Source organism: Myiozetetes cayanensis, unplaced genomic scaffold (genome assembly GCF_022539395.1).
Source record: "Myiozetetes cayanensis isolate MyiCay16 unplaced genomic scaffold, myiCay2020 scf1, whole genome shotgun sequence".
Lineage (NCBI taxonomy): Eukaryota > Metazoa > Chordata > Aves > Passeriformes > Tyrannidae > Myiozetetes > Myiozetetes cayanensis.
Window position 1 is genome coordinate 71,029,012 of NW_026086604.1, and position 25,253 is coordinate 71,054,264.

At 39.5% G+C, this 25,253-nt stretch overlaps 1 protein-coding gene and 1 non-coding gene across 3 annotated transcripts in view; one reads left to right on the top strand and one right to left on the bottom strand.

Moving 5' to 3' along the window:
• SEMA5A (semaphorin 5A) overlaps window positions 1-19,280 on the bottom strand; it is a 324,829-nt gene extending 305,549 nt beyond the window's left edge. Inside the window, exon 1 of one of the 2 annotated variants that reach the window (XM_050315083.1) lies at window positions 19,121-19,280. The gene's annotated coding sequence lies outside the window, so the exon portion shown is untranslated. Of the gene's footprint in view, window positions 1-18,578; window positions 18,758-19,120 lie in introns of those variants that run through there. The other variant, XM_050315092.1, reaches the window with a different exon arrangement.
• A 4,459-nt stretch (window positions 19,281-23,739) lies between these two features.
• Window positions 23,740-23,808, top strand: LOC126649637 (small nucleolar RNA SNORD123). The gene has a single exon (XR_007631103.1). It is a non-coding gene; the product is annotated as a small nucleolar RNA SNORD123 (small nucleolar RNA).
• The last annotated feature ends 1,445 nt before the right edge of the window (window positions 23,809-25,253 follow it).

Sequence of the window (25,253 nt, forward strand, 5' to 3'; positions counted from 1 at the left end):
TCTTCTCTTTACCCTTTCTTCATTTCTTAGTTGACAGGATACTATTACTCCTCATGAAGAATGCTCTTCGATAAATAGGACTACTACTTTAAAGCTGCATTTAATTATTCTTGCTCACTTCCTTGCCCTGAAGCAGTTGCCATTGAGCACCCACCCTTTTGAAGGAGTTTCATAGTCATAAATCAAATTTAAAGGATCAAAACCAGACCATTAATTGTTACCATAAAACCTAAACTGTGCTATGTAATGCTACAGATACTGAAATCTAAAAATCCAAAGTCAGTGTTGACAGATTTTTGTGCCACTTCCACTAAAACTTTCTAATTTGACCTCTGCAAAGCATCTCTTGGTTTAATGCAAAGGACAAAGCAGAAGAGGCATATGGTTTTGGTGAGGTTTTTAAGATTTCTTTTTTAAACCTTTTCTTACCATTAGCAGATACGGCTTTTTATAGCTTTGTCTTGAATGAGGCTTTCTCTGATAAAAATCTTCTCCAGTCTGTTAACTGTCCACAAAAGTTAAGAAATTTCATTGTTTTCAATTATGTTTTGCAGAAAGTGGATAAGGGTGATCTGACAGCATCAAGATAACGGGAGAGTATTTAGAAGTCAATAAATGTTGTTAATGATTTCTATGTCTGATAGCTAAAATTCCAATTTTAGCTTTCCAACAGAGTCAGGAGCCTGCAAAGAACTCAGTAAGGCATCAGATAAAGAAAAAAAGCACCTTACTGATCAGCCAATAACCACCCTGAAATTAGAAAAGCAGAAAGACATGCCATTTTCTGAAGACAGTCCAGGTGTTAATCGCACAAGAAAAGAGCTTAAAGCATAACTTGCTCTTCTCTCCCCTGTTTTTTCCTTTTTTTTGAATAAAAGCTTCCTTTTCTTCCAGCAGTGTTTACATATAGCAGAGGCAGTGAGTTCTTACAACATCTCACGTTTTCAAATGTCATTCAAACTGTTTGTCAATCTGTGCTAAAATGTCACATCATAAAGAACTAGTTATGTTTTCTACTTCTTATGCGAGGCTCCAGTTGTCACCTCAACAAGATGGAGGATTTTTTTCATATATCTTGAGCAACTTTGTCTAAAATTAATCTTAAAACTAACAACAACGTGGGAATCATTTATTTCCATGAAGTTCAAATCCTTTTTATGAAAAGAGATGAACCATCCATGCCACATATGTGGTTGTTCAGAGAGATGAATCAAGAATGCTTTGCTCCTGCAGAGTGCATTTACCAAGAAGCACAGGAGCTGAGGGGTAGGGGGAAGGAGAGTCCATTAACAAGCTCTGCCTTCAAGTGTTTCCACTAGCCCACCGACGAGGCCAGCACAATTGGCATTAAATTGGTCATTTTCAGGAAGGAGGTGGAGGATGTTGTGGATTTTCTTTTTTGGGGGGGCAGGAGGGTTGTTGTTTGGGGGTTTTTAATATCAGAACACAATCAGAACTTTTTAAAAAAGAAAGTCTGGAAAAACCAAAGCTCTTCTAAATTCTGCTCTTTTAAATGTGTATTGCAATAATTTATGTGTCTGTCCAGGTAAACACTAGAACACCATGGGATTTTTTTCTTTATCAGAGTATTAGTAGCTCCTTAGTGCTTATTTAACAAATAATTAAGCTCACTGAACTTGGATATAATTGACGTATTTACCTCTGTTGCACCTTCCATTGAAGCAGTCTGAACTCCTTTACAAAAGGTTTTGCAAACAGCACGTACAAATTCATTTCTCTTCTAGGCAGGACAAAAGATTATAGGCCTGTATTTTTTTAATCTTTTATTTATTAATATGTTATTTATATGCCTTTATAATAGGTATCACGCTAAGATAATAACTACAACTTGATTAGATTTCATGACACAGCATTCAGCTTTCCCAAAATCTATCCTGTACATACTTTCTTAGAAGGTTCTTTTTGGTGCTTGCACATACTGTTTCTCTGCAGGTCAAGAACGAGAAACCCACACACATCAATTTCACCTGGAAAGTAAACCAGGCCTGCAGAACTCATTTCTGCTTCAAGCTAATGCACTAAGTTTCAAAAGGGCTGATTCCTTTGTAACACCATTCACTTCCATGGCTGTAACATCTGCTCCTCCAAGATGCAAATAAGAAATCGAGGTCCTTGTGGTACCATACCACACAGGTCTCTTAATGTCAGGTTTATTTTGGTGGGCAAAAGCTTACCTTTCTTCCTGAAACTACTTTTTATTTTTTTATTTATTTATTTATTGTTTCCACAATGGCAAATCGTTATAATAACTAAAAAAAAAAAAAAAGAAATAGAAAAGAAAAGAAAAAAAGTAAACTTGCTTAGCCCACTGCACTAGGTGTAGCTTTACAGAGCTGTAATACTTCCATTTCCATAAAGACATGATTTTTTTGCAATCACTTAAAAATATCTTTATTAAACATTTATATGTGCAGGTTTTACCCCCCTCAGCTTTCAAAGCATAAATGATGCTCAATCTCATCAGTTTTGAAACCTGACACTAATCTACTATAGCAAATGAACAGAACAAGCCTCTGCCATGAATTTTTGAAGAAAGTGCACTTCCACCTTATACACTCTACCTGTTATATCTCCTCCTGTACAAATAAACAGCTTTCTCCTTACTGTAGTCATGAATGTTACACCTAAAAGTCCAGTCTCTTCATTCTAGCATTACCTAAACTTTTAGAAGAAAATATTACACAACATGTAAATAAAGACTGAAGAATTTTTTTATCCTTCAAGAAGCTGTTAAAATGCTTTCAACTGTTCAATATGACAGAGTTGCTTTTAAAAAAAAAAACACCTGTGAGTAAAGCAATAAAAATCTGCAGATGAATCTGAAAACATTAAAATCAAGTCTCTCGCCTTATTACAAAATCATGTTTAAAAGTAAGAAATATTTTTATTTATAATCTCCAAAAATATTTAATAATATACTCTGAATTTAAAAATATGATCATACATAGTTCAAATGCAAAAAAAAAAAAAAAGTATTATTAATTTTTCCTAGATGTTTGTCCTGTGGGAAAATATTTACATAACACACAGTTCTGCTCTCTCTCTCCCATCCTACTCCACACATATACAGACTTATACAGAGAGAGTAAGAAACATGTCTTGTTACCGCTATCTGAAAACAAACAAAAGAACCAACACCTATACTCAATAAATAAGTCATAAGAAAATTCTATCTTATTTCTACAGGTCATTCCAATGGGTTTTAAAGAAACCTGCTGCTCACAGTCATTAAAAAGCCTATATCTCACTATTGTTCCAGAACCACAAAGAAGGGGGCACAGTACTGCAATGAAGAAGTCAGTGCAGACTTTCCCCATACAAGACTAATCTGAACCTACTGTAATTTGCATAAATATTCAAGTAATTAATCATACGTAAGCTCTGTTTTTCCTCAAGCTTTGCATTCCCCTAATACAGGGATAGCACTTTTCCTCAAGCTTATTTGGCCAAGCTCTATTGGAAAGCTACAAATAAAATAGTATAATGTGAAATAAATCACACTGAAACCTGCCAGCTGCCTGTGTGTATACATATATTATCAGAAATAAGTCAGGATCTACTTATACTCCCAGCTGAAGTCAGCTGGAACTGTAACACCGACTTCCATTCATGCAGAACCATGTTAAATATCTCTGGCCAAGATTTTGTTTTAATTCCTATGAAACACATTTCACATTTTGATGCCATATAAAGAACAACAATAATAACAGTAAGTCAGCCTTGCAGAAAACCATAAAATGTTTAAACTAATTATGTTAAGACCTGCTTGAATAACAGAGGGTGCTGAATACAATTTAGTGCTTGTGACCACCTGCAGTATGATATCCAGGATACAATGCTAATTTTAGATTTCTGGATGAATGCCCACTGTAGGATGTGCTATTTTTACTAAGTTCTGACAAGTCTGTCCAATGGCACATCTCCACCTCTGAAGTGGTACTGAAAGACTGCTAAAGTTTCCAGTCACTATTTGGCTCAAAACTGCAAACTACAGAGTTCTTTCACAAAACTGTTCTTCATACTCAGATTGACTTTACACAATTGAACTTATGAATAAAACCAAAATAAATACCTGGAAACAGTACAACTAAAATAGTGTGTATTAGTCTTCCCTACTGCCTTGAAGCATTTCTCATCCAAACACAAAACAGTAGTACTTTATATGTATTTTTGCAACTTTCAGTTCAATGCACAGAAAAAAAACCATACAGAAATAGCCTTCACCTTCTAGGTAGACTCTCCCTGGTGTCTCTACTATATTAATCACACTTACCTCTGTCTTACTGAGTGACAAAATAGAATCGAAAATTTAACAAAACTCCATGCATTACAGACACATGTAGTACTATGATGAACATAATAACATGGATTTTGGGGACCACCATTCATCAAGTTTCAATTTAGACCTGTAAGCCACTGAGTGCAATGAACAATCCAGTTTTACATATGAGTTTATACTACAGAGCAGCTTCCTGGTTTTCCCAAGGAGATATTTTTAACCAAGGTACAGGGACAGCAAGTTTGTAATGAGTAGTTTAAGATTTCTACCCTTCTACTCACATGTGCTTCTTTCCTTACCTGCCACATTTCAACATGTAGACTGAGACTGTTCCGAGAGATATCTTCTGTTATAACAAATTTATTAAATTTTTAATAATAAAGACTTAAATATGAGCATGGAATTTGGCATGCATCTTGAAGCAAACCGTAAGATATATCTTCTGCTAAACTCTCCAATAAAGACAACACAACAGTTAAGGGAAAATGTTAGCCAGAAACAGTTACATGATGCACAAAACCCACGAGAATGAAAAAGTCTTTATTTACTAAATTAAATGCAAATTTTTTATTTTAATACTTCTGACCTGTTTTCTGCATTTTCTCAGGTATGCTTAATTAAACCCACTCATCAACACCAACTTTGTTCAAAAGAGCCATTAATTAATATGGCACAGAAGCAGCTTAGCCCTGGAGGAGTCTGTGACATTTGTTCATAGAGAAGACTGATCATTAATTGCTCCCCTTGTTCTAAGCCTCTTAATGATATTTTTGACACAACACTACAAGTCATTGTGACTTATTCCTCACAGCTAGTGACATCTGCACTATGTTAAGTTAATAAAACTACCTTTGAAGGGTTTTCAAGAAGATATTTAAAGACAGAGGAGAAAAGGTCTGGATGTGCTGACAGTGGAATAAAGAAGCTACATTAAATTTTCTTACTATTATCTCAGAGTATACTTTGTATTACACATAATTTAAGCAAATATTTTGTGTTCCATAGTCACCATAATAAATGGAACTCAGGCAGAAGTTCACTGTGCTATTTCAACCTATTTCAACTGTACTCCCACACCAATCTAAACTGTAATGTTTCATAAGTCTTCTGATCATAAGTTCTCAGGAAAATGAGAAGACTGGCTTTTTGATTGCTTTGTTAAAAAAATTACCTTTTTTTATTTTTTAAGAAATAAAAAGGTGGAGAGTAGAGTCTGGCTCTGGATTAAAATGTAACCACATTAAACCAAAGATCTCCCTCCAATATATAAAACAAGGTTATTATCACTTCACACCACATACATGCTTTAATTTATGAGATGGCTTTGCTGATTTCTTCTGGATTCCAGAAATGACTGTGCACTTTAAAAGTTTGACAAATTAACTTGTTTAACTCCATAACATGTTTACAGTGTCATACCATCCATAGTCAAATTCTACTGCAAAGCACATAATAATTCACCGAAGACACTCCAAGCAAATAACAAAGTGTATAGGAAGTTCGTACCTGGAGAACAGCTGAAAGCCCTGTAGATCCACAGACCTTCAACACACAAATCAGAAGAGTGTCCACCCTGAGAGCTGGTGACATTACTTCAATTAGCCTGACCAAGTTTTCTAACTTGGGATTCAGTTGTTATAGTTCATATTATATAGCAACTCCTCCTGCCCGACAATTATTTACACTAATACAGCCATCAAGCGTCACGCAGTTATATGTGTGAGAAACTCTGTGTTAAGCATTTCATTAGCTAATTGTATACCTCTAACTACTTAACAAAAGTAGCTCAGCAGCAGTGGATATGGTTAGCTAGAACCTTATTTTTCGATCTAGTTCAAAAGGACTCAGATCGTGTGAACAGTCAAGGAGAGACTAAGAGGGAACACCTGGAGCCCAAGCAGGATACCACGTGTGTAGCGGTGGAGACAAAGAAGAAAGGCTTTCACAATTTTGCAGTTGCCCACCTACTACCTCCCACCACATTTTTCTCCTACGGCACACAGGCCCAGTTTCCTCTGAAGCTTTCCATTCCCACTCATCCAAAACATCCCATCCCACCTCTTATTTCAACCAGTTGTTTCTACCCTCTTGCCCACCACCTACATCATTATCTTTACCCCTTAAATGAGGAATTAAAAAGAAAAAACAAAACAAAAGCAAAACAAACCCACCCACCTACACAGCAGCCACCTTTCTCCGTCCTGAGCTTCAGGACACAAAGCAGCAGGAAGAAAACTGACAGCTCCAAAAGTGCCAGCAGGCTCCTACCAGCCCAAGCACCCCTGCTTGCTCAGAGTTCAGTGACAGCAATACACTCAGCACGGGCTACAGGAATGCAGGAAAGGTCACCTGCATGTCTTAGATGTGACAAAGGTAACAGGACGTTCGGCACGCGTTCTGATGGCCAGCTGAAGGCTGAGATGGCACGTGGCTTACTCACAGAAAATATTTTACCTGCTGGGACATCATCTTGGCTGACTTAACTGGAGAGTGAAAGCAGAAAAGAGTAATTCCACCTGAATGGATTAGGCAAACCATGTGTCCATTAGTACACTTACACACATGTAACTTAGTAGCAGAATGCAGGAGTACTCTGGCCTGCCTTATACCTTAGGCATTGTCCTGCACATGACAGATGTAGTAGAATTGAGCCAAATTACTAGAGAGTAAAGCAAGGAATATTCTGATTTCTTCTTTTTTGCCTTAAAATGTGCATAGAGCAAAAAGGAACTCAACAGAGCATAACAGCTCATTTTATTAGCATTGCTATACTAAAATGTAGATAACAAACAATGTAGAATTTTTATTTCCAAATTTTTAGGGACATGAAGCAACGCTAATGTCAATCCTCAATATTGCACACCCCTTCGTTATCATTAAGCCACTTCACCTTTATCTGAGAAACCTATAAAAGCAACATGTTCCTGTACATTATCTGAAATAACATATTGGGACCTATTGATGCCACTTTCAGAGCTATAGTTGCAGTTAGAGGGAACAAACTCTGTAGAATTTAGAAATTAAAGCATAACAACTGTACTTAAATCTTACACAGTACAGACTTAATCACAGCCTGCAGCAAGACTGCATGGCAAGATATACCATTAAATCAGAGGCAAACTATGAAGAAATATTTGCACTTAGAAAGTGTTCATCAGAACTTTCAGAAAAGTTTATTAAAGCCTCAAATACCTATGTACATTCTTATTAGTGTATTCCAATTAGCCTGTCCACATTTCTGGTCCATCTAAATTAACATAACTTCATAATTTACAAAAATTCTACTGATTTGACTGTATTTTCTAAATCCAGTCAAATCACATACATAATCACATCTGCCTTTAAAAGATCCCACTATAGGTATCATTAACAATTAATTTAAATTATATTCCTTTTATTCACTCTTTTTCCCTCACCAGTAAAGGTTGCTGCATTTATTCCTGCAGTCCAGTTTGCCAGATTAAAGTTAAGAAGCTTATGAATTTTAGATTTTGCACATAATCAATATTTGATGCCAATATTTCTTTGCTCTTCAAAGAGATGAGCTCTTAAGAGCTCAAAATAAAACTATCAACTATCAGAACAGTGTCCTGATCTCTATTTCAATTCACTTTGCCTTTCGGAATGGTTTTGTGCACTAACCACTGGACTGAAGCTGATAAGTTCTTCCCAGTAGAACGGTCTCTCTGTCCTTCCACTATTACTTTGTGTGATACTACAGCAGAATTTTCAGTAAACAAATGAAGGGAACATATTATCTAGCCAGTGCTACTGCTTGACAAGCCAGAATAGACTATAAGAATGTGTGTGACTGCATGCGTGTGTATAAAAAAGCATGCCCCCATGCAAGCACCCCTACATATATATGTAGGAACTGGAAGGTGAGGTTAATTTTGGCCAAGTATGGAGTAAAACAGGAAACATTTATAAATGCTGGTTTCAAAGAGTCCTTGAAGAAATTACAAGTGTCACAGGTACATTTTATTATTGATACAAAGCTTTTAAATTATAGATAAGTTTTACTGTCAGGAAGGAACATTACTGTGATCCAGTCATCTAAGTAGAATAATTCTGGTCACTAACCCCAAACCAACAATTTCTACACAGAAATCATTGCTCAAACGAATTCTATCACAGCCTTCATATAATTTACATACATTTGTCACACATTACTAAAGTATCTATCACATTGTAGTGTTACTATACAGATGTGTTATACCTGATGTTTCTTTGATGGTTCAGAACCTTGAGCAAACCAAACATGTCACCTTCTGGTTACAGGCAGCTGCTAGTCAACAGAAATGCCAGAGGTAGGCAGTTAGCTAATGTTTCCAGCCTATCCCATGCCATGCTGCGTAAGACAGCAGAACCATTAAATCCTAGAGAATGGTTAGGGTTGGAAGGAACCTTAAAGTCATAGAATCATTAAGGTTGGAGAAGACCTCCAAGATCATCAAGTCCAACCTTTGACCGAACTCAACCATGTCAACTAAACCATAGCGCTAAATGCTAAATGCCACGTCCAGGTGTTTCTTGAACACTTCCAAGAATAATGACTCCACCACTTCCTGGGCAGCCTGTTCCAATGTTTAATCACCCTTTCAGTGAAGAAATTCTTTCTGATGTCCAACCTGAACCTCTCCTGGTGCAGCTTGAGGCCATTTCCTCTTGTCCTGTTGCTATTTGCCTGGGAGAAGAGGCCAACCTCTACCTTGTTACAATCTCCTTTCAGGTAGATCACCTAATTCCAATCCCCCTGCCATGGGCAGGGAACTTTCCACTAGACCAGGTTACTCAAAGCCCCATCCAGCCTGTTGTTGAATACCTCCAGGGATGGTGAATCCACAGCATCTCTGGACAACCTGTTCCAGTGCCTCACTACCTTCACAATAAAGAATTTCTTCCTAATATTGAATCTAAACCTTCTCTCCTTCAGCTTAAGGCCATTCTGCCCTGTCCTATTGCTACACGCTCTTGAGAAAAGGCTCTCTCCAGCTTTCTTGTAGCCCCCTTTAGGTACAGCCAGGTGCCATAAGGTCTCCCCAGAGCCTTCTCTTCTCCAGGCTGAACAGCTCCAACTCTCTCAATCTGTCCTAACAGGAGAGGTGTTCCAGCTCTGCTCTCTGCTGGACTCATTCCAACAAGGTCTGGATACATTATAAACTTGGCAACAGCAGTATATCTTTCAGGAGTTACTGAAGTAGAACCTTAAGTGAGGAAAGTTTAAAAGAAAAAAAAAAGTTCAAAGCTGATATTTAAATACAAGCTAGTCTACAGAATCTTTTCTATAGGAAATGTAAAAATATTACATACACTGCCAGAAGTATGAGAAGTGTCTTACCATTTCCATTATTCTGCACAGTGCATCCTTCACTTCCCATGCTGACCATAGTGGAATGCACTGGGAGGAATCATACCAGACAAAAATGATTCCGTCTGTAGAAGCCTTGGGACAAGGATGCTGTATTTCCATTCATTTTTGAACAGCTAGGTATACCACCAGAAAAACTGGATAATGGAAAATTGATGCAACTCTGTTGATGAGTTCCTGAGACCAAGGTATAAGTGTTGGATTCATTGCCAGTTGTGCAATAGTTACACACTTGAGACGGACATTGATTATTTATTTCAGAGTTGCACAAGCCTGGATGCTTGCTAGAATTCCACAAATCAAGCACACCAACTATCAAAACTTTTTACTATTTATATGTTTTAGCAAACAAAGGAATTGGCTACAAGTTACACAATTCTCTTATTAATTAATATTCTATCTTCTATTGGTTAATGAGTCTCTTGCTTCTCATCCTAATTTGTCTCCACGCTCATTCTTTCTCTTCTTTTGAGTCAGTGAGTTTCTTGGTGGTCTCTTACCAGTAGTCGGTCAGTTGCTTATCACAACCTCCCCCTGCCAGAATCACATTTTACCCAGTTGGAGCTGATTTCAGCATAATTGTTGAGTTGGTTCTGCTAGTTTCTTCCATGTCTTGAGAGTTCTGCCAGTTCTCTTCGTGGCCAATAAATTCTGCATTCTTTGAGTTCAGTATAAGTGGGCATCCTTCTTCCCAAGCTTTGTTAACCTCCCACTAGGTCTGAGATTATTGAAGCATATCAAGCCATAAGCCTTAACAAGGCAATTCTATCTACCAAGTAATTTGTTTTTCTAATACCTAGACATCACTTAGAGCTTTCTTGTTAGCTGCTACCTGTTCCACGGATTAAATCTCCCTTCTTGTTGATTAGGCCTGAAAGTACACAAAGATCAAACATCACAGAATACCCTTTCCTAGGAAAATATTATATATTCCACATTTTGCAACATAAAGACTACAGTTGTGAGCCTAAATGCTGTTCAAATAATGAATTTTGGGAACTCCTGTTGCAAAAAGAACCTAAATTAAACAACATTTCAGAAGAAGATACTGATAATGTATTCACTATTTGCCATTGTTAAGGTTGAAGAGATTATCTTCTGCTCATCACTTTCTCCCTAGTAAACTGTCTACAAGAGCAATTCCAAACTATTTTCAGTGACATGTAAACCTGAACAATATACTACTAGATCTCGTTAACTCAAATCCTTACAACTCAGTCACAAAAGTAAGGCTCCTATGAACACTCCAGTTCACATAAACCTAACATTTTAGGTTTTTAGGACTAGTAATATAATTATGAAAGTCAATCCAGACGCTATCATGAAGCCAAAGGTTGGCTTTTTTCTCTCTTCTTAATGCTTTGGGATGAAGGGTGGCAACAAGAATGATATTCAGGAAGATCCGGACAGTTTTTCCCTAAGATTGCTCATCCCAACTATCAACTATCTATAGATATTAATACACTCACAGAAACACTATTCTTCGAATGAAGATAGATTTGTAGGAAAGAACTTTTTATGTGGAAGCAAGAACATTCAACACATGCAAAACTTCTTATAAGACTTCAAAAGTTTTAGTCAAAAAATAAGCAAGGAGGAAAGAAGGTACTCAAACATACAATAAAGCAACATTTCCCACAATGAAGAAAGAGGCAAGAGGAGACTAGATCCCAGCCTGACAAGAAGCAAACTCAACCTGCTAGTTAAAACCAGAAATCTCTAGATCCTCAGGTCTAACTTGTAATTGGGTTCTCTAGACTTGATCTGTGGCTACAGATAAATCCTTGCAGGTGTCAGTCTGTGCAGAGAGCTGGGAACAGGCCTGGTGTCAACTGCTCTGCTCATTGTGCATGCCATTTTCAAAATTTTCAGTGTTGGCATTGTTAGAAATTTGGGGCTTATAAAAAAGGTCAAGGTTGATGGGAGTAGCAGGGAAAAAACCCAAACCACTTGTTTAAATGACTCTTTTAAGGGAAATGCTAAATCTACAAAATAAACAAATACATGCAATTATAAACCAAGCCTGATTTATACAGAATTCACAGTAAATCAGAAAGGGAAGTTAAGCATATGAATTGTTCCTCACAAACAAACCAAGCTCACTATATTTCCAGGCAATTCTTATTAAAATATTACTGATACACTTCTGCAACAAACTAGTTCTTTTTTTAGCCTTCTGGAAAAAAAGAAACAATTACAACACAGCAGCAAGAAGTTGAAGGACAAGCTTTGTCAACAGTCATCCTATAAAAAGACTAATGTGTCTTTTTCCCAGGAGGCAGGGAATGAGTTCATGGGGTACTCAGAAGAAAACAACACGTTTGCTCAAGTTATTTTAAGAGCACTTTATGATTATGGGTTTGAGAGACAAATATAAAGGCTCAAGTTAAATATCAGAATTAAGTGTTTACCTCTAGTTCAAGATCATTTTTCTTCAAAACTCAATACTGATCTCGTTGGCCTTCAGATTAAACACATTTGCAAAACAATCTTCCCTGCCAGTTATAGATAACTGAGCAAAACCAGAATTTTCTAATAAAAGCTACGTGCAAAATCACTTATAGAAAGGATATTGAAGGAAAAAAAAAAAAAAGAAAAAGTCACTCCACCCAGACAATTCATTTAATTTGAAACAACAAACAACAATGGCAAAAAGAACAATGATTTAGCTCTAGAGCCTTGATCTCTTCTTTTGCTATTGTTCCTAGTTACACTTGTAACTTTCCTGGACAATTCAGAAAAGCCTGTAAACTCTAACCAAACTTTACAACAGAATTACATCTCTTTGACAAGCCTCCAAAGCCTGGGGTAACAGCATTTTAGGACTCCTATCCTACTCATCAAGAGAAGTTTTTCTTCCCACAAACACCAACTTCACCTCTTGCACATCTCTAGATCTGTAAGCGTGAACTCATGCTCTTGGCACATAAATGTAGAAGGGTTTTGTGGTTTTGTACTATCAATTACAACAGCATGTACCAGAATCCATTATAATTTTTCAGTAGAGTGAGGTCTGACAAACAAATTCTGGAAGACTGAATTTCAGTTTTTAACAGATTATTACTCTGGATTTTCCCGCATCTGATACACTCAGGGACAATGCAGTGAGGCATTGCCTCTCAGGTACCTCACTCCTCAGGACATAAGTTTAGATTGCTGGTGAAGACAGGCATATACTCACACCTAAGTGCATTTGCAACCTCCCCAAGAAACCTTTGTAACACACTGCAAGTTAACATAACAAATAGTTGTGTGGATACACTCTAAACCACTGAGGCAAAATCCAATAAATTTCATTGTTATTTGAGGGACTAATCAGAATTTTATTCTGCACACAAAATCTTCTTCTCCCCTCCTTCCTCACCTGACAGCAGCCACTGCACACCTGCAGTTACACTGAGACCAGTGCCTATAGGGCCTTACTGGGATCAGTGACAATGGGTACTTCAAAGACAAAGTGTTAGGAGGATCAGTTCCCTAATACTGTTTGCACTATGGTTCCACACTAGCACAACTAAAAGGACCTCATAAACAACTGACAGACCTAAAGTTCCAGAATTTCCAAGGAGAACAACAAACCACAACAGCACTCTCTAACTGGCTCCTAGATCCTCCATCTAGATCTGCCTGCCTTTGGAGAACAGAGCATACAGTTGTTTTCTGGTCACAAAGTCAAGCTTTTAATAAAGGACAGGAATTAAGGGGGTTTTCTGGTTGGTTGTTTGGGTTTTTCTGAAGTATTTAATCAAGTGAGGGCCAGACCATGGATTTACAGGTCAGAAAAAAAGTGTAAGAGACAATAACAGTACCAACATCACCTTTAGCAACTTGAGCATCACAGCTAGTTCATGAGTCTCCTAAGAATCATTAGCTTCTTGGCCTATCCCAGGCTGATACACCTTGAAGAGCCCTATCAGAAAACAGCTCACTCCCTTCCAAAGTTGAAATCCCATCTTTTGGCTAAGATATGAGTCCCATGTTGCAGCATTGCATAATATAACATCAGACACTAGCAGTAACTTTGTGTACATAATCTCCCCTCGACATTCTTATGCAGTATTTCAATATAATTGCTTATGTTTAAAAATCAAGAAGGAAAAGCAAGTATTGGAACAAGAGAAGTAGACAAAAATTAGAACACACACACACTGTTTTTATGACAAAAACTAATAAAACAACCATATAGCCCTACTGCAAGTCCAGAATAAGAAAGCAAATGAGACATAAGAGGCCATCAACAACCAAACTCAGATTAAGTAACATACCAGCCCAAAGACTGTGGATAATCTCTTCTCACAGTCTCCAACTTTGACTTAGTAAAGAAACCCTAAAGCTTTGCCAGACTTTGAGAGACATAAACCAACACACATGACCTATCCTCCAGTAATTGGCAAGGCCAGGACGTTTTCCTCGAGTACTCAGCACTTTCACTATCAGACAAGGTCAACAGAAAGGGTTTCATCCCATACATCATCTCTTACAACAAGGTGATCTCAGCAATGCTTCCAGGGTACACTTTCTAACTAAGGTTTTTGGCAATGCAAATGTTAGCGGGCTTCCAGTGAAAGTAGGTCACCGAAACAATAGAAATGATGATAAAACACACATGGGCAGGGGAAAAAAAAAAAAAAAAAAAAAAAAAAAAAAAAAAAAACACAAAACAACAAAAAAAACCCAGGCAATAGGAATTTCTGAAGTGACTTCATGCTGAAGAAAACACAGTGTAAAACAATTGCCTAATTTTTTTAAAAACCACAACACAAATACTCATTCACATACCTTTGCAGAGTTCACCAGCAATAGAAATTACTGATTCAGCAACAAGATTATTGTGAGTCAGAAGAACAGGGCTCAAAATTATTTAAATATGTCTCCCTAGATACAGAGGTCTTACATTTAACTTTATATTAAGCATTCCTACTTAAACCTAAGTCTAACCAGAAAGCATATTTCAACAGTATTCTGGCTTTCCACCTAGACTAAGAATACAGAAAAGGAAGACAGCAGCAAAGAAAGCAGCTCAATTTTGAAATTCAGAGAAGGGGTGGGGAAAAGAAGGGTGAAAATCTCACAATTCACAGCAAAGAACATCTTTTCAGCCCACCCAATTCATGTTGTAAGACAATCCTGAAGCCATCGCATGTTCTTGAATTCATTCATCACATGTATTTAGTAAAGCCTAGGAATGCACCCCAGTATTACAGAGAGGAGAGTAATAGGCTGCATTTCAGCATTTTCAAAGTTATAATTTCTCTGAGCTTCCCCTAAACCTAACAAATACTGCTAAGTTGATGCATGTTTCTATTCATCTAGTAAGGGGTTAAAAAATCAGAATATTATATGCCACAGATTCAAAGCTGCTCAATCAACATCTCCTAAGTGAAACACTAATCTCCATTACTGGGGTTGGTAATCATGAAAAGGTTGACTAGTTCTGTCAGAAATTAAGATCCAACAATTCTAAGGTATACTGGACCTCAGTGATACATCCTGATTTTAAAAACTAGAAAAGGAATGAAAACCCATAGTATCTGGCTATCATACAAGAGATTTCGTAACACAGATAAGCTAATTGGAGATAACTCTGGAAAGGACAGTGCATCTGACATGCTACAACAGCACTTAAACTTTCTAAACAAATCATTCAAACTATTTGCAAAGAGAAGATAACATTTGAAAAGATAAGTTTCAACAGTTGAGTTAAACTCAAGAATTTCACTGCAAGGGCCGCAGTGCAGACTTTGTAGCAACTCCGGCTTTCTGCTACTATCAATAACAACTGACAAACATCTGCTCTTCTGTGAGGTTGCCGGACTTTCTCATATACGCTGGGAAACAAGCAGATTTCTTCCAAAAAGGTTACCAAATGGAGATTAATTTTATTAATATATTTATATAAAAACCATAAGTATGGAGATAAAGAGTTGATTCTATACAGCAGACAACTGGATTGCATCAATGTTCCTCAGGGAAAACACAAATTTGAGAATAGATGCATGAACACATACACTAAATAACAAAAGATTTGCATGCTTTATACTTTGGAATATACATTCTAGCAAAAAATCAAGAGGACACTAATCAGACTGCAGTTTGGGGATCATTAACTTGGTTTACATTTGCTACTTTCCTGGCAAATGTTAAACGAATGTGCTATAGTTAGATGCAAACTGGCAAATTTCTTAAATAAATCATCAGAAATATTTATGAAGCAAACTAAAATAAAAGCCCCCACCTTCTTTGGAAACAGCGTGCCGTTTTAACAGCAGATTTAACGGCAAACCGTACCTCAGCTGCACAGTTCAGGCTGTGGCGTTCCCCAGGTGTCTGCAAGAACTGCAGATAGCAGAGTGCCACCTGCCTTTCACGGGTCACAGTTGCAGTGCTGCAGCCTGGAAATTAAATCCAGACTACAGCCAACAGTTGGCAAACATATCTCAAAAGGGTCAGTTTGAAAAGTATTTATAGTGTTTGGGGAAAAAAAAGAAAACAAAAACAAAGCACCAACCAAACAACAACAAAAACACAAACAAGCAAACACTTCATTCTTTTCAATCAGCTACAGCTTTACAAAACACATTAAGAAAAAACAAATATATAGTCTGTAACTTAAAATTGTTTCCAAATAGGAATGTATACACTCGCCAAAGAGGATAAAAGGATGATAATGAAGAGAAACAGACTGATTAGCAATAATTTGGAGAACTCAGCACTGACAAGAATGCCCATTAAACATCTCCATAAAATGATGTTACAGAAAAGGAGCAGTTCCTCTGTGCCGCTTCCTATAATTACGGCAGCAGCAATATCAATTCGTCTCAGGAGTCATAGTAACTTCAGAACATACACTACCAAACATCAAGAGCATATCAAAATTTTATAAACCAGATGTTAAATCTAAAGCTAAATAGTATGTCACTGCTATTCAGAAGTTGGTCATCACAACATATTAACCAAGTATTAGATACTGCTTTACATTAAATAGCACAGTATTGGATTACACACACTCTCCTCCCCACTATCAACCAATACTACTGGTAGTACACACCTACTACCAACTGATAGTACTATCAGCTATCCACTTACGTGTCCTACAGCACAGAAATAAGACCCAGGCAACATTGGTGATAAAGCTGTTGGAGATCAGAGGGCAGAAACGGGTCTGTCTGCTCCTGCTCACCCCAGGAGCTCAGCTGCTCCCTTGGCTGAATTCCTACTCCCAACTTCTAACACCAAAGCCAAAATTTGCAGGAGACTTACATTTTATTTCTTCAGTTCACAGCCTGTAGCGTACAGTTTACTCACTGGAAAGTAATGAACTTCATTCATTGAAAATCCTGTATTTGCACAAGGCTACATCAACAAAAGTCAGAATCCACATGGTTTCCTTAAGTAGCTGGGGGAAGAAAAGATAAAAACCAAACCACCACACAACTCCTTCTTCTGGAAATAGCAGCAACACACAGTTGCCACTCTCTCCATCTCTGCCCAACAGGAAATGAGTACAACAAAACTGCTACAACCATGTTTATGGATCATTACAAAGTGCACAGGCACTCCTACTACCTGTAAGAATTTTGAGAAAACAGCTCTGGTTAAAGATTAAAAGAAATGAGACACTACAGATATTAATGCCTTCAGCTATGTCAACCAAAACAAAACAATTGCAACATCCCAAGGAATAAGCAGTACAACTTAAATGCGAGTATTTACACTACTTAGTTCAAAACAACCTCTCAAACAGAGCAGTAAACTGCCACACTCCAGAGCAAAACCTTAGCTCTCAGCAGGACTCCTCACAGCTGTTCAGCATTAAAATGAGAAAATGAGATGAATTCATCAGTAAACATAATAAAGTTAGAGTATCAATACCTGCCAGAGAGGAAAGTGGCAACACAGCATAAAATGCAGAAGTCTACCAAACTCTTTCACTAGACTAAGCAAAGTACCTGAGGCCATACCTCAGTCATTCAAGGCAGTAATATGCTTTTGATTGAGCACGTGTTATATATATGGCATCACCAAGTTCAACAATTCTTGGTAAGTCAAACTTCACTAAACTGTGTCAATCTTGTATAAGAACCAGTACATGCTCAAACTGCTAGAACTAAGATTTTAATTCAATTTCCATTAAGAAAAACTTCTGCTTTACAGCACTGTAACTGTGCTAGCATCATACCAATCTTCTACACCAACATTCAAACCAAGAGTGGTTAGTCAACTTTCAGAAAACACAATCTTCAGATGCACTACCTTAGGGCTGTCAGAGCATGCTGTCACTATAACTTTAACAACACAGTCTAGTTTTAGGATGTCTTTCTCAGCTGTAAACTTGCAAATTCGAATCATCTTCACCAGACAAGTGTGCCTGCATATACAGATCTATCCTGCCAATAGTTCGGTCTGCTGAAGGAACAGATGCAGTTACAGCTCCCTCCACGCCTGCTGCCCCCCAGAAATAATCCTGGGCAGATTATCGTTGTGTCAATCTACAATTCACAATCAGCATCTAGAATGATACAACAAACCCTAATAGTTGTAATTTGGCTGGTAAGCAGTCCTCATAGAATGATGGATTTATACAACTGACTGAGGTGTTTCCATCTGCATTGTTGCAGAATAGTAACTCAAACTCCCTGATTCAGAAAGTGCCAAAATACAATCACACCACGAAACGAAGACAGTCCAATTAAAGAACAGCGAGAATGAAAGTACATCAGGGCTTCAAATCGTACTACACGAACATCCCACTGAAAACCCCACATTTCTCAGACAACTGCCGGTGCCTTTCACGACACTTCTGCTCTCACCAGAAGACGAAGCTAAGCAAACTTCACTTGCCAAAGTGTGACAAAACCCCTCCAAAACGCTTCAGAGCCAGCGGCTGCCTCAGCGACAGCAACGCACCTCACGCTCCTGGGCGAGAACGCGCTCCGCCGAGTGCGACCCCGAGGGCGGGAGCGGTGCAGGGGTTCCCACTGCGCGGAGCTCCGGTGAGGACGGTCCGGGCTTCAGCCCCGCTGCAGATGCGGCTGCCTGCCCATCTGGTTTTTATTTCTCCCTAGCAAACAGCACCGTCTTCGGGGAGAACGGCCACTCGCTTTGGAAGGCTCGGTGGACTTTCAGGGGTGGGGCCGGGCAGTGCCCGATTCGGGCTCCGGGCGCCGGCAGCGCTCCCCGACACCGCTCCCCGGCGGCAGCGCCGCTGCGCCTCGCCGCCAGCTCCCCCTGCCGGCACCCACCCGCTGCGCCGCCCAGACCCCGACCCCGGCCGGCCTCCGCGTCCCCCGGGGCGCCCGGCGGAGCCAGGGGCGCAGCCCGCCGAACGCCACGCGAGGTGGCCCCGAGCAGGAGAGGGCGGCCATGGACGTGCCATCCCTGCGGCGCTCCAACCCGCCCCAGCCCGAGCCCGGCGCCGGCGCGGGGGGAGAGGGGCCGGGAGGGGTTACCTGGAGGCGCCGTGGGCTGCACGCCGCGGGCGGGCGGGCGGGCGAGAGGGCTCCGCCGCCGCGGTGGTGCCCGCTCCGCTGTTCACGCCGCCATGGCCGCAGCCCCGCCGAGCCGCCCGCGCTCCGCTCGCTCCCACCAAGTTTGCGGCGCGGCAGCTGCGCGCCTCGCCCGGCGGCCGGACCCAGCGCCCCGCCGCGGGGGCGGAGCAGCGGCAGCCGGGGCGGCCGCCACGGCCGCCCGTCCCCGGCGATGCGGTGCGCGGCTCGGCTCGTCCCGCAGCCGGCACTGCCCCGGGCTGGGGCGATCTCGCATTACTCCCTTCCCTCCCCCCGCGCTCCCTCCTCCGGGCCAGCCGAGAAGTTGCAACTGGTTGAGATACTTGTGCTCGGGGTTTGGGTTTGTTTTTATTTTTATTCTTTTTTTTTTTTTTTCCCCTCCCTTTGCTCACCGCAGCTCAAAAAGGCATGACCTGAGGCTGCTCCTCACCATCAGATCTGAGCAAGGGCGCCCCAGCGCCAGTACAGCTAAGCATAACAAATTCTGGCGAGCTGCAGCAAGAGACAGCGGGAGGGAGGAAGGGAAGTTAAGGAGAGGAGGCGATGGGCAATGGGTAACTCCGCTCTGCCGGGTCCTCAGAGACTCTCGGCCTGTGCCGGGGGCTCCGCGGGGCTCCGGAGACGGAGGAAGCGCCGCCGAAACCGGGGTGCAGCAAACACAGGAGGCGAAGGAGAGCCGGCTGCCAGCGGCTACCCCGGGGCGGAAGAGGCACGGCAGAGCCCACGGTGCGCGCCCGCCGGCTCCCCGCGCCCCCTCGTACCGCCACCCCGCAGCCGGCGGGACAACCCCCAGTGTCCCGACCCCCCGGGGCAGAGCCGCGTAGGCAGCGGGAGCCGCGCATCAGCAGCCCCGTCCCCGCCGCGCTGCGCGGGTGAGCGCCCAGGCACTCCACGGCTCGGGGAGCGCGGGATTGACACTCTGGTGGCCACGTAACAGCCTCCGGCGAGTCCCTCTCCGCCCCCGTCAGTCCCCTCCCTCCCCCCACGATCGACGTGTCAGCCCCGAAAGTTTGTTTCCAGGCCCTGGGAGAGTTCCCTATAAAGGTCCCGCGGCGTGCGTGGGACATTGAGACGTGGCACTGCGGGGCTGCAGCCGGGGCGCACAGGCATCTCCCCCAGGTACGTGCGTTTGCATTTCTGCTCTCACTGGGTTTCCGACGCATGTCTTTGTGTTTAGTCAGCCCACCTGTGTTAAACCAGGAGCTTATTTTTGTTCATGTGTGTATTGTAAATAATTCCATCAAAGTTGTTTTTTTCTTTTCTGTCAGCATTTGCACATTTCTACTACAAACTGCAGAGAGAAACTGACTTTTGTTTGCAGCAAGACCTCCATTTAGAAGACTAAAAGCAGTAAGAGTTTATTAAAACAAAACCATGGAATTGATTCATGCTAGAGTAATCCTATAAAAATATACCTAATTAAAACTAGAATCAAAACTTATTAGCAAGCCAAATGCTGCAAATCCAAATTGCCTTAAACATCCAGCTCAAGGGAGAACATGACTTTGGCTATGATATAAAAGAAACTTGTTCAAGTAGAAACAGTAATGAAAGTTTGAAGTTACCATTCAAAATGAAGTCCTGGAATTTGGAGCATTCTTTCTGATTGCTTATTGGTAGGTATTAAAAAAAACAAACAAACAAACAAACTTTTTTTTTTGTTCTGATTAAAGTCATGCAACCCTGACAATCAAGGATGTTTCCTTAATTATAACAATAGAGTTTGAAAAGCCACTACTGTAATACATATTTATGTAGGATCACTTTCCCACGTGATTTGCTTCTGCTCCAGAAAATACTTGTATAGAAAATGAAAGGATTCTTTTTACACCTAAAAACTGACATCAAAATAAGTGCAGATATGCAATGGTTCACATGTCTACTCCGTTAACTTGTTTGGAGTGGGTTTAAGACATATCTGTTCACATCAGAAAGTCCCACACTTTTTATGTATCTATACCTATTACAATGAATTTAGAGTTCCTTTTTAAAGAGGAGGTATATTTGTTTTTCCAACTGCTGGGAAAAAAAAAATAAAACATTTATACTTTATCTAAGAAAAGCAAACACTGTGTATGCAAAAGCAACTGCCAGCAAAAAAAAAAAAAAAAAAAATCCTAACACCTGGAGTGATGTATATTTTAACCTCTAACAATTTCTCTGCAGTTTGACTATGAAACAATGCACATATAAGTAAAAAACCCCAAACAAAGAAACAAAGCCTCAAAACTCACAACATTTATAGCTTTATATCATAATGTTTTAATGATGTACAGTACATCCTAAGAAAAAATTCCACTGGAATCATATTGACTCTGTATTACTCCCAGAACTTTTAATCCATGTGGTTTATAGCTAACTACCAGTTTCACGGAAGAACAGTAATGATGTCAATGCTTAATTTTATTTAATTTTATTTGAGAAGCTCAAGGGCAAAGAGGTATGAAACTCCCTGTGAGAGTAACTATGTTTGAAATAAAGCTACAAAATGTAACATTTTTTATTGGTACATGTAACTCTGTGCTATGTCTAAGTGCAGAGTTAAATCAGATGACCGAGACCAGCAATTTTAGGTGATGCAATCCTCAGACATACTCTTCCAAGTAGAGGCTGGGGGTTTTTTCTGTCTGTACAAGTTGCACATTGGTGTCTTGATCCCAGGCTAATCCTCAGTGTGTTACTATATCCAAAATAAATAAGGATATTCTACTATAATGCTGGCCATGGGGGACAAAACAGCAGGAAAAGCTCTGCTATCTGGAAGGGGAAAACAAAACGCTCAGTGGACCAAGTCCCATTCCAGCCAACTTTCCTTCCAGTATAGAGCTTGTCATCCTCCTCTGCCCTGTATTTTTCTGACATTATATTTCTCACCGTTACTCACTCTTGGTCTCTCCTTCCAAAAAAATAGAATCTAGCATGCTAAGGGATGGCAGCATGTGAAAGCAGTAAGGTACTGCAGTTGGAAGAGGAAAGGCTGCTCAGCACCTTCAGGCTTTTGGCCAGTTTGGTGGGAAGCCAAGATTTCAGCTCTTCCCTGTGGTGGCAGGATACAAGGAGTGTTAGAAAGCAGGGAAGGGGGTGGATTTCCATCTGTTTAGGTGGGAAAGCCATGGTGTAAGGGAAGGCCTGTCTTCACATTACCCATCAAAAGCACCTTGAATAGTGTGGTTTTCATTGTTTAGAAAAACAAAGTCAGATACAGTAAACTCAAAGTTTTAAGTTGGGTTAAAAGGAAAAAAAAAAAAAAAGAAACCAGAAAAGGAGGGAGGAGTTAGCTTCAGGAAAACTGAACCTTGACCTATGCTTGAATCATAAGGAAACAACTTGGCTTGCTTCACAATCACAAAGTTAAAGGCTTTATTCCCATTGCATGTGGCTTTTTCCAGACCATTGAAAACATTACTTATTTTTGTTTAATTCATGAGAAACAGGCAGAGAAAAACTTTGAAGTCTCATAGTTAATTGCCTACCTTTGGGTATTTTAAACACATCATTTATTACTCAGGAGAAACCATATTGGTGACCAGAGCCTTTCCAAAGCAGACCAGGCAGAAGCATGGTGCATATGAACAAGCTCCATTTCCTGAGCAGTGCTAAAGAATAGAGAGTTTGTATAGTCTGGTGTCTTGAATGTAGCTTCCTTATGCGATCCTCCTGAGAGAATTAATCACCAGGCCTACATTGCTGTTTCTTCTTTCGTTCCCACTGAGATTCAGGAAAGTATTTGCCCTGAGTTGAGCAAGTCCTTAGCATTCCCTACTGCACTGAGCAACATCACCTTCCAAGGCTTGATCATCATGAGTCTGCCATATTTAAGTACCAGGGACTCACGATGTTGTTATATGTAAAAATAGGAATGGCATCTTCATCTCAGGACAGCAGATAACCCAGAGGTTTCTAAGTTTGCCATCCTCATCCTCAGATGGGTCTGGTAGGGAAGTACACTGTTAAAAAGCAGGCCATGCAAGGCTGTAGCTGTGTATGCCCAGTAGCAGACACAGGACAAGGTCAGACTGAGCATAATATTACTTGTCTTCACAAAACACACCGTTGCAACACTTGCTTTAAATCATAGGGAAATAAATGTTAAGAGTTGCAAACTCTGCTGTTTTCCTTCAAATTATTGTCTCATGTAATGTGCTGTATATAAAGGTTAAACTGACTAGTCTCCATAATATCTATGGATTAGGAAAAGCTAGATGAGATTCTAAATTACTTGGCTTTGAGACCTAGGTGTTCTTCTGATGAGTTTATATTTACCATTTGTGATTAAAAGAGAGAATAAAGTAATATTTCTCATGACATTTCTATTATTAAGGCTCTTTATAAACAAAATTGTTTATTTTTATGAATGCATAAGATGATATTTTCAACACAGCTATATAAAAATAAATATAAATAAATATGTACTTGCATTTATAAATCTACGAGCCAAATTTTAGTAATTGCCTCTTTCTTTCCATTAAAGTCTCTGACAAATAAGGCACTTAAAGAAGTTGTTATGTGAGTTCTAAATAAGGGCCATTCAACTTCAAGTCCCTAAAAGTAGACAGATATTTGGTGAAAATGATGAATTCTTGGGTACTGATTCATGTGATCTGAAAAAGCCATCCATTTCCTGATTCACCTTCATATCTCTTCCAGGAAAAAAGGGAATATTTTACAATAAATAGCATCAGTCAAACGATTTTTATGTGTGTGTTTTTATATCTTTCAGCCAATTCCCTGAACCAATACTTTCAAAATGAAGAGGAAGACAGGAGTGAGAATGAAGAATGCCTTGGAGAAATCCAGTTGTAAAGTTTGAGGAATAGAAAAAATAGGAAATATTAATAACTCTGGTCTCTTAAATAGGTCAGAATTTAGACTGAAATTATGAAATGTTACAATCCTAAGACATAAGCACTATTAAATTTGAATCTAGATTCACAGATTTTTAAATTAATATGTAATAAAAATATTTTCTTTTTTCGCCCCTCTACTTTGGATGGTAATATATTTTTCTGCCTTAAACAACTTTCTTGTATAGACTAATGAAGGTTTTTATTTTTTGGATATTAATCCCAAGACATCCATTAGTTGCTCCCCTCTGTCTACATGTCCATAATCATTAATATTAAATTCCTGTGTTACTACCTCACGCAGCAGTACAAGGGGAGTTTGGATAGAGAGTGCATATATATATGACCTTGTCACTGCCAAGTGGTCTAAAGCACAGGACATATAGCTCATCTAGACTTCAGGTTTTTGTGCTGGCCTTTTTGAGGATGAGTGTGTGGAGAGGATACTTGGCATAACTCCTGCTTTCATAGAATTAGACTACCACAATTTTTAGAAGAAATTTTAACCAACTGTGAAGTTCTCATAACTTAGACAACATTTCTGTGTCACTAATCTAGCATTAGGAGCCCTAAAACAAGTTTACCAAGTGACAGTGGACTTGTCCATGCACAAGAATTTCAGAGTAAATTCTCCAAGTAAGCCAACATCTAAATCACTTTTAAAAACCAATTTATATAAACTGGAGCAAAACACTCTATGAACATTCTTGTTTTGCTTTAAGCATATCTTAATTCCACAAAAAATGGAATTAACAAAAAAGAAAGAGTGTGATTGTCTTTAATGAGAGTCATTTACCACTTCAGTTAAGAGCAAAGAGTATATTTATATGACCAAAATCTCACTTGCCCTCTGCCTTTTCTAAGACTCATAGTGAACACAATAAGCTAGATGTACTTGTCAAGAGGGTTTATGTAGGAAGCAAGAGAGTCAGCTGCTTAATATGATGCATACCATATTGCAATAGATCCATTTTTCCAGCCATACATTTCCTATCAAATCATTTGATAGCAGTGATAAAAATTACAAGTTCCATTCAATTTTTTGATATTTTCCTCAGTTGCTCATACACTGTATTCAGTTGCCTGTTAAGAAAAAAATAGATGGTGTTGTTTACAGCCAGTCTTTGTAGCTTGGAATCATTAAAAAACAAAATGCTTGACAACTTGGAAGTGGCTACAGAAACAGTACAAGGCAAGGAGAAAAGAGAAAATAAATTAAAACTACTGTGTGT